The 10,819-nt window shown below is 32.6% G+C and overlaps 1 pseudogene; it reads left to right on the forward strand.

Moving 5' to 3' along the window:
* The first annotated feature begins 4,831 nt into the window (after positions 1-4,831).
* Positions 4,832-8,100, forward strand: LOC129311042 (LEAF RUST 10 DISEASE-RESISTANCE LOCUS RECEPTOR-LIKE PROTEIN KINASE-like 1.1; annotated as a pseudogene).
* Positions 8,101-10,819: the final 2,719 nt, after the last annotated feature.

Raw genomic sequence — 10,819 nt, forward strand, 5'->3', positions numbered from 1 at the left:
TGTTTTCCTTTATATATTTCCAAACTTTAAGCCTTTTAATTTATTTACAAGGAAGCTTCAAGATGGGTGTGAAGTTGCAGTGAAACACCTTTTCAACCACAACTACAAGAGATTAGAACAGTTGATTATTGAAGTTGAGATTCTCACTTGCATCACAAAAACTTGGTCTCCCTCTATTGCTACACTTCACAATAAAGTTATGAACTCCTCCTTATCTATGAATACATCCCAAATGGCACATTCACCAATCATCTTCATGGCTACTTTGCAGATCCCATATTATTGACATGGCCAATACGCATTAAAATTGCCATAGAAATTGTAATATTGCATCAGCTTACCTTCATGCTTCTAACATTACCCACCATGATGCCAAAACCAAACAACATGCTCCTCGACAACAATTTTTATGTGTTAAGATTGCTGATTTTAGACTTTTATGCTTGTTTCCTGATGATATGTCCCATGTTTCTACATCCCCATAGGGAGCACAAGGTTATCTTGACCTGAAGTATGACTTTTACTTTAGATTAATGAATAAAAGTGATGTATATAGCTTTAGGGTTGTGCTTTTGGAGCTGACATCTTCAATGTTAGAAGTTGATATAGGAAGGAACAAAGATGAGATTACATTAGGGAGTCTCGCAATGAGGTAGTTTCAGAGAATTAAATTCGAGGAGCTAGTTGTAATATCTCACTCCATTATATACAAATAACTAATATAAATCATGGTAATCAAAGGAATTAACTTAAAAAGTAATTACTAAGGTCTAGTTCAAAAGCAAGGGATCCCAAGTTTTTTATAATAACAAAGAGTTTAAAACAATCAAGATATCTTATATCAGAGTAAGAATAAGTTATGAAAGCATGAGATACCTCAGAGGAGTGCAAAAAATTAAAAACAAGTGAAAAACAACTCTTTTAATATGTGACAGAATAGTGTGTCAAGGCTTGTGCACACTGCACCGCGGCGTGTTGCACAAAAATTCAGTAGATTCTACTATTATTTGACAGCAAAATTAGGGAACTTACGACCCATCCTAATTCTCCGTCCGACATCCAAATGACGTGATCTAGGTATTTATGAAAAACTCTTAACATGAACTAGCTAATAGCATGGGTTTTACTTTCAAAATAAGTCACACTAGGAAGTTGGACACCCAAATATATCTTAATCACTTTTCACAATTTTTACTCAAAATGGGTGTCCAAAACCTTTAACATGTGCCAAAAGCCTTTCCTAACACTTAGACCATATCCATTGGACTTAAAACTACTAGTACAACACATCACACACACTTTAACCATAGTATAATAAAAATTCACTCCTCAACCCCTTTTTATCAAAAACAGAAGGGGAGATAATTTGTCATTTCATTGTATCCAAATCAATCAAAACATATTCAAATCATTATTTTTACACTTGCACTAGTATTTTAGCCCTAAAAACATATATATCTCAACACACACAAATACTTAAGGCTTAAAATACAAATCAAACATTTGCAATAATAAAATAGTGCAAGTGAGATGGCATGCAACCTAGAATTGGCAAACATATACTATTACACAAAATAAACTAAGCTAGAGGCGTATAAAAATAAATATGCTAATTCTTAGCCTCTTAAGCCTTCTCCCTCTCTGCACTAGAGCTAGAGCCTGAAAAGTGTTAAATGAAAGAAGTGAGTCTAGCCACTCAGTAACTAAGGTAAAACCTACCCTAAGTAGTTATATATATCAATTTTAAAACAAGCACATGCATATGAAACCAAGCACTTAAAACATACTCATACATATTATAACTCATCATTTCTCATTTAATAGCTTCTTTATCTTACATATACTAGGTGCATTGTCACTATATTATCATATATGTGACATGACCACTTATTCACACGACTTACCACAACTCAACACGTGTGACACGTCATATATTTACTAGACAATGATCAACAAACTTTATAACTTCCTTATTTCCTCATACTGAAATCATGGGTCATAACATTGAATAGGGCTTCGTTCATGTGACTACTACCCAAGCTTACCAATTGTGAGGTGTGACCAGGCCAAAGATTACCTAACCCACTCTGGGACAATGGCTTCCCCCATTCTCGAATCTCTGGGGTGTCTCATACCTTAGGCTATTCTTCTTATTAAATTGGTGGAGAAAGCTAGGTTTTAGTCCCTGGACAAACTATAAGAAAGTCCCTCGATAAACTGTTGGATAGGGCTATACTCCTGTACACCAAAAGGCAGCCTAAATACCATATAAATTTTCTCTACTCCTAATTCCTAGGCGAACTCCTATCCACTGATCATGCCATAAATAGTACTTACTCATTTTCACATTTTTATTTTTATTTACTCATTATCACAACAATCACGTTGGGCTCACGACCGTATACTACCCAAGTTGTATCCTCATCATTTTCTCAACATTATTCTCACTTATCTCAAAATTCACTTCTCATTAACACACAATTACCTTTACACAACATCACATTTATTTTCTAAGAGCATAAGCATGTTCATAGTTCGAAAACCCTCTTAACTTCACATTTTACATTTGAAGCCAAAAATAGTATTATGAACATTCAAATTTTCATACACTCATTGAAACTAATACATGGTTTCACATTGAAAATCAATCCCATACATGTAACATTCACAATTCATATTTAACAATCAATTAACATATGACTACCCAAAGTAGGGTTCCTTGATTACCTCAAACCTTTTAAAGATCAAATGTTTACCCCTCAATATATAGCTTCTAAGCTTGAATTTTTAAGCCAAATGGGTGATCAAGAGCCAGAACTACAATCAATCAAGTTAAATTTTATTAACATTACCAACTCAAGCATTAAATCCTCAATCTACACTTCTAAATTGTCCAATATTCACTCCACAAAAGTTTAAGCCTATCCCTTAGGTTTATTAATTACTTTTAGTCCCCAATAATATTAATGAACCATTAAATTTTCATTAATGGCATCATAATCTTTCAACCACCCATAACAAATGAAATTTTTGAATATTAATGGTGCCCAACAACCCAAGACACCAAAAATTTATTATACTAGGTTTAGATACTCTAATATACTCCTATTAACTCCATTTGAATCAATAAATTTGAACCCATAATCCATATAGACCAAAATCCACTTCCATTATCACACTTTAACTATAAACTCATAAATGTGGAAGAAATGGGGAGATTAATGAGTGTGGTACTTACCTTGGGTGTTTGTAGCCTCCAAAATACTCCCAATGTCATCCATAAGTAAACCCTAACAGAGCTTGGTACGTCTCTTCCATTCTCTCTTTTCTTTCTCTTTGTTTTTCTCATCAGTTTGCATATTATTTCTGCAGACATATACATCTTTCTCTTCCTACTTTTAATGGGGATAAAATTGAATTATTTTTCATTTTAAAATATATTTAATGAGTTAACTATTAATTTGTCATTCATTGGCTTTGGTGAAGTAGTTGAAATTAATCTTTAGGCATGCTAGTTATTCATTGTCCAAGTTGTGCTGCTTTGATGCTTAGCTGTATCTTAGAGCGAAATATAGCAACTTCCCTTCTATTTTATTTTAATGAAATAGACTTCCTTTCTATTTTTAAAACATATATAAACCTCTCTTGAAATAAAAATTTAGATAATACATACATCCTATCTATTTTAAAGATGTCATTTCCATACATTCAATCATTAATTAAGCATTAAATCATTTTCCACTAACCCTAGAATAAAAATTGGGTTGATGTTTATTTTTACATCTTTTTTTTTTTTTGGAGGAGCACAGGGCACTACTCTATACCAATAAGTGGAGCAATTTTGCTCCTAAACTATTTTTTTAGAGAGCAAAAAACTCCTTTCGTTAGTCACTCATTAACATTTTCATTTTCTACTGATGTGACATATGTGTGGGGCTCATATATGATAACAAGTAGAATTCTAACTATGTTCTTTAGTGTTAATTTGCTTTTGAACTATTTTTTTTAGAGTGTTGGGCACTCCCAAATTTTGTTAAAATAAAATTTAATAAATATTGTCAGAATATTAAATATTTTAAATATTATTATTTATAAATATTCATCTAATATTTATAGATTTTTTTAAATATTAATCACTCAAATTAGTTTTTTAAAAATTTATAGATGACTTATAAATTGTGTGTAGATATTTATAAATAATAACCATGATATTTTGTAATAACTTACAGTAAATGACCTTATAAAAAATTAATATTAATTTAGTTTCTTAAATTTTTTAGATGTTTCTTTAAAAATTTTTATTAACTAGTTCAAAATATACAAATGTTTCATTCTATTCTATCCATATATGTTGTTATCTCTTACTTCTATGAGCATATATATATGAATCAAAAGGCAGCACATGTGTGTGGGGCTCATATATACATATCGAACGCAAAAAGTGATCATGCTTCTGTGGTAACATAACACATCATATTTTCCAAAAGTTCTAATGTGTTCCACGTCCACCACACGCTTTAATTATCAAACCTCTGACTCAGTCTTCCCTGCCCTTTGTCATTCAACCTTTCTGCTTAATTATTAAATCCTCTGCTTTAATTTTCCACATTTTACATTCACAATCTTTCATTCTTTTCTCACTTGTTTCCACTAATATTGTAATATTAGTGACCTAATAAGATTAATATTAATAAGAGTTTGTGAAGCATATTTCTTGGTCTTTGTCTTGTAGCCAAGTCAACTGCCGTGTCAATGACGATCGACTTGTGTGTTCCATGGAAGAACAGATTGCAACGCTTAATTCCCCAACAGGATAAAACCTTCAACTAAGTTATTACTCGAAACAATCATAGACTCAACTTATTTTCTCAATGTTTGAGGCTTTCAGAAGAATGGCTCTACTAGTTCATGTCTTCGTCGTCTTATTCTTCTTCTTCTTTGCTGATCTTGTGCTTTCCCTCTCTTCCTCTTCTTCCGTGGAGTGTCCAGATTTTATTGACTGTGGAAATCTGGGCAAGCTCAGTTTCCCTTTAACCGTTGCAGAACTCAAAGAGTGTGGAATATTGTCGATTCATGGTTGTGGAAACCATGATCAAAACACTAACAAAACTGTGCGCTTCGGTCAAAAGACTTTTGAAGTGAAGAGTATAGATAAAAATTTTGGTACTCTTTTAGTTAGAGATACAGATTTAAAAAAGCGTTTGGCATCTCGTAGCTGTGATGCCTTCTGCAATATTACTCTTCCTCCTAGTTCAGATTTGGGTGAATTTCACATCTTCAACCCACTCATAACCCTGTACAGATGTAATACTACGCTCAAGGATGGACCTTCGGAGCCAGTTTTGAACCATACAGGGTGTAAGAGTGCCAACAAGAACGAGACGATCTACTTCGGCATTCAAAACCAAGATGATCCTCCACCTTTATTGGCAGCATGTAAAAGGGTTCAGCTTCCTGTGAATAGCTTCTCTTTTTTTCCTTCCGATCCATTTACATTCATAGCTTATGATTTCCCTGTTCAATTTCAACCTTCTTATGACTGTCTTCAATGTAAAATTAGAGGAGGCTTATGCCGGCTCAACCAGGCTAGAGAATTTAGTTGTTCCAAACCCAACGGTACGTATGTGTAACATAGCATGAAACAAAAAAAAAAAAAACAGAGAACATATCAGCTATATCATTTGAAATATGTTCATTCATTCTAGGTGTTGTTTGTATGCCTATCAACTGTCAAATTAACTCTGCATATTTTTTACCGATCTAGTATAATTAACCCCAATGCTAATTAGTCCATTTGATATCTGCTTCTCTTAAATGTGATAGAAGATCAGAATAAAAGACAGACTTGGAAGCTCCCATTGATAATAGGTAATTGTACTTAATTTTTACTCATTTTCAATCAGCTATCTGCTTTTTCCCACAAGATTATTTAAGATCATGCATCACTGTATATACTATTTTAGCTTGTTACACAGTTGCAACTGAATTCACATCATGAGATGTTTGCCAAGAGACAATAAAGATGATCTTTGAGTGAATATTTAATCAAACATACATTCCCTTTACACAAGCAAGAGTTGATATTGTTTGGTCAGGTTTTGGAGTGGGATTAGGGATTTTGGTATTAGCATTGGTTTTCAGCTTCCGACTCTACCAACAAAAAGAGAATGCTCTATCACACGTTAGACTTCAATCAACGAATCACTACTCAAATGAGCCAGATCCAGACAGTGGTAGACTCTTCTTTGGAGTCCCAATCTTCTCCTATAATGAGCTTCAAGATGCAACCAAAAACTTTGACCCCTCCAACAAACTTGGAGATGGAGGCTTTGGCTCTGTTTACTATGGTCATCTTCTTTATCTCTCTCTTCCCATTTCCTATAATCTTGTATTTTCTTTTATAAACTTTAAAGCTATTTCATTTATAGGGAAACTTCAAGATGGGCGTGAAGTTGCAGTGAAACACCTATTTAACCACAACTACAAGCGAGTAGAACAATTTATGACTGAAGTTGAAGTTCTCACTCGCTTGCGTCACAAGAACCTTGTCTCCCTCTATGGCTGCACTTCTCGTCAAAGTCGTGAGCTCCTTCTTGTCTATGAATACATCCCAAATGGCACTCTTGCTAGTCACCTTCGTGGCCACTTTGCAAAACTTGCTTTGTTGACATGGACTAAGCGTATCAAAATTGCCATAGAAACTGCAAGTGCCTTGGCTTACCTTCATGCTTCCGGAATCATCCATCGTGATGTCAAAACCAACAACATTCTTCTCGACAACAATTTCTGTGTTAAGGTTGCGGATTTTGGACTTTTTAGATTATTCCCTGATGATGTGTCACATGTTTCTACAGCTCCTCAAGGAACACCAGGTTATCTTGACCCAGAGTATCATTTTTGTTTCAGGCTAACTAATAAAAGTGATGTGTATAGCTTTGGAGTTGTGCTCATGGAGTTAATATCTTCTTTGCCAGTAGTTGACATGGGAAGGAATAAAGATGAGATTACATTAGGGAGTCTTGCAGTGAGGAAGATTCAAAAAAATGAATTGGAGGAGCTAGTGGATCCATGTTTAGGAATTGAGAAAGATAGTGAACTGAAAAGGAAGGTGGTTGCGGTGGGCGAATTGGCATTTCAGTGTTTGCAGATAAATAATGAGATGAGACCTTCCATTAATGAGGTTTTAGAGATTTTGAGGAAGATTGGGAGGGAGAAAAAGATGGTGAGGATTCTAGGGAAGGCAATGACAATAATGGTAATAGAATTCCAAAGAAGAAAGCAGATATAAATGCAGCACAACCCATGAGGGCTTCAATAAGCTTTGATCACGCATTGTTCTTCAAGTCATCCTCTTCACCAAATAGTGTTACTAAGAAATAGACAAGTGAATCTACTAATCCTAATTTGAGCGTTTAATAATCTTCATTGACCAAGTTTTGTTGCTTTAATGTTGATTTGGATTCCATGCGAGGAGCAATTCTTTGCACCTAATGTGCAATGACATGTGGTAAATTTACAAGCGTCAGATTAAATTAACGGTCAGAGGCAAAAGCACAAAGGAGTGAGATAGCGAGTGGGCATTTTCACTAAGTGCTATTAGGCTTGGAACTATTTCTTCCCCTCCCACTTTCTTGCTCTTAACGAATCCCAAAAAAACCCAGTATCAGTTAAGTGTTATTAGGTTGTTCCTAGACAATTATTGAAATCACATTGTAAAGTACACAATAATTACTGAAAACATAGTATCTTATTAAGTAAACAACCCAGAATTCATCCAAGACAGAGGAAGCTTGGAAATTAAAAAATTCAAAAGCATAGAAGAATGAAGGAGCGTGCCATGCTAGTGAGTAAGTCTCACATCTTGTGGAATGAAAGAGGCAAAGGGTGAGATACTCACTAAAATGAAGCAATGGGATCGAGGTGGGTGAAATAGAAACTCTTGTAAGCTTCAATGGGCCTAGTGTTCACACCTGGGGTTTAAGATAAGATTGTTCTTCTTTTTTTTAATTTTTTTTTAGATGGATGTGAAGAAAGTTAGAAGAGACTTTATGTTTGTACCGATCATTTAATTTGAATACATTCCACCTCATTCGCAAAAAGTAAAAAAGAAGGTTAGAAGAGAGTAAAGAATGCTTGGATGAAAAACTATCCAAAACAATTAAATTGTTTAATTATTTTTGGAATTTTTTTTCTAGTATTCTTTTCTTATTTTCGTCCTATTTATCTCTATTCAAATCAAGCTTTATGTTGTGTTTGGATGGATAAAAAACATGAAAAGAAAGAAAATGTGAGGGGAAAATATGGGAGAAAACAATTTTTTTTTCCTGTTTAGAATGAGGAAGAAAAAATCAGAGGAATAAAAAGTAAAGAAAAAAATGAGATGTAGAAACCACCATTAATTATATTTTGGGAGGAAATTTGTTATTTTGTGTCTGCCCTTCTCTCTCCCACTTCTTCGATTTCACTCATCGTCTTTCAAGCTATTGCTTCTTTTTAGAGGACCACCTCTACTCATGATATTCTTCTTCCAACCACAGTAAAATATTTTTTTTTAATATTTTGTTTTCACCGTTTTTTCTCTCAATTTTTTTCATGGATAGCAATTTTTTTAAAAATTATTATTTGGCTTGATTTTTAAACTAGAATTGGTCAGTTTTGTGAGGAAATTTATTATTTTGTGTTTGCCTTTCTCTCTCCCACTTCTTTCTTTTCACTCATCGTCTTCCAAGCTGCTACTTCTTTTTAGAGGACCACCTCCACCCATGGTATTCTTCCAAACACAATAAAATATTTTCTTTCTAATTTTTTCTTTTCTCCATTTTCTTTTCTCTCAATTATTTTTTCATGGATAGGAATCTTTTTTAAAAATTATTATTTGGCTTGATTTTTAAACTTGAATTGGTCAGATTCTGATCTTTCATTTGGATTGTAATTGTAATTAGCCCTCAAGATCTTCCATGTCATAATTAGCATCTTTCTCAATCTCTCATCGATCCGAAGCATTATACATGAAACACTTTTTTTTTTATTTAATTTTGAAGTCTTCGAAAAGCATTGATTGGTTGAATTTGTGTGATTCGATTAGTATTTCATGAATTAAAACGAATCGTCTTTTTTCCCTAATTTTTTTTTTTTGGGTTCAATCCTCCTTAAATGAACACGAAGTAGACTTTGCGAGCTACTAGATATGACCAGATTATTTAATCTAACAACATAACTTAGCCATATTGCAAAACCAAAAAATGTGATGCCTCATAGATAATCACGTGTTTTCAAATCATTTGAGCATTAACCCTTTTGAAAGATGCTATCATTGTTTTCCTATGTGACATATATAACATAGTTTATCTAACAGGAGAAAAAACAAGAAGAATTTAAATTAGGGAAAGTGATGATAAAATCACTTTGAAAATATAAATGATAATTTGATCCCTTGAAATGCTATAATTCTCTTAAAGTTTTTAAAAATTTTTCTGTCATTAATAAATTTATATAAATTATCCAATTGTCTTTGTTAAAAATAAATAATTCATAACTTTTCTTCTTATATTTGTAATTTTCTTTCCTAAATTCGCAATAATGTAATAGCAAATCATAACTTCGTATATTAAATTCCTTATTTATTGTTGCATTGTTGCAAATATAAGAAGAAAAATTGTGAATAGAAAAATAAAAGTTGTGAATCATTTATTTTTAACAATGATAATTTAATATTTTATATAAATTTATTAATGACAGAAAAATCTCTAGAGACTTCAGGACAATTATGGTATTTTAAGAGATCAAATTATTATTTATATATTTCAAAAAAAGTTATATTAAAGAGTTGTCCCCAAAATATTTTTTGAGGAGTAACCAGCAAATATTTTTTGACGAGTAACCAGCACCCTAACATTTTTGTTGGAATAATTTTGCCCTTAATGTTATCAAAATGAAGCATTTTTACTCTTTCCGTCAAATTTTCAATGCTGACCTCAAACATTGACAGTTAAAAAATTTAACAGAAAGGGCAAAAATGTTTCATTTTGATAACGTTAAATGTAAAATTGCTCTAATAAAAATGATAGAGTTGGGTGCTTTTTGTAAAATACTTTAAAATAAAAATGCACCTTTATCCTATATTAAATGAAATATTTTTTAAAAATTTATATTTTTATTTTGAAAAAGTAAATTTGTAAAGTACTATCATTATTAAATTTTATTAGTATATATAATCTTGTATTAAATTGTTTTATAATTTAAAATGAAGAGATTAGAGCTTTGCCAAGAGTTTTAATGTGTTTCACGTCCACGACACGCTTTAATTTTTCAAACCTTGACTCAGTCTTCCCCCTGTCATTCGCCTTTCTGCTTAATTATTAATTATTAAATCCTCTACTTTTCCACATTTGACATTCACAATCTTTCATTCTTTTCTCACTTGTTTCCTCCATATATCCTTTTCAAAACTTGTATTCACTTTAGTTTCACTGTTAAGTATTCGGCAATTTAATTTATAATGTGATTAGCTCGACATTTATTTGACGATATTGACAACTGTGAGGATTATTACTTAAGGACCTAATAAGATTGGCATTGATAAGAATCTGTGAACCATGTTACGTTGAGAGAAGGACACATGTCTCGTTCATCTTCTTGGTCTTTAATTTTTGTCTTATTGTTAAGTAAACTGCCAGGTCACAGATCATCCACTTGTGTGTTCCTTGGAAGAGCAGATTGCAGCACTTAATTCCCAAACAGGAAACCTTCAAGCAATATTTTACTTGAAACAATCATAGACTCAACTTATATTTTCTGAGCGAAGCAGCTTTTTAGAGGA

Source organism: Prosopis cineraria, unplaced genomic scaffold, assembly GCF_029017545.1.
Source record: "Prosopis cineraria cultivar Desert tree isolate PC_DT_omini unplaced genomic scaffold, ASM2901754v1 PC5, whole genome shotgun sequence".
In the NCBI taxonomy this organism is placed as follows: Eukaryota; Viridiplantae; Streptophyta; class Magnoliopsida; order Fabales; family Fabaceae; genus Prosopis; species Prosopis cineraria.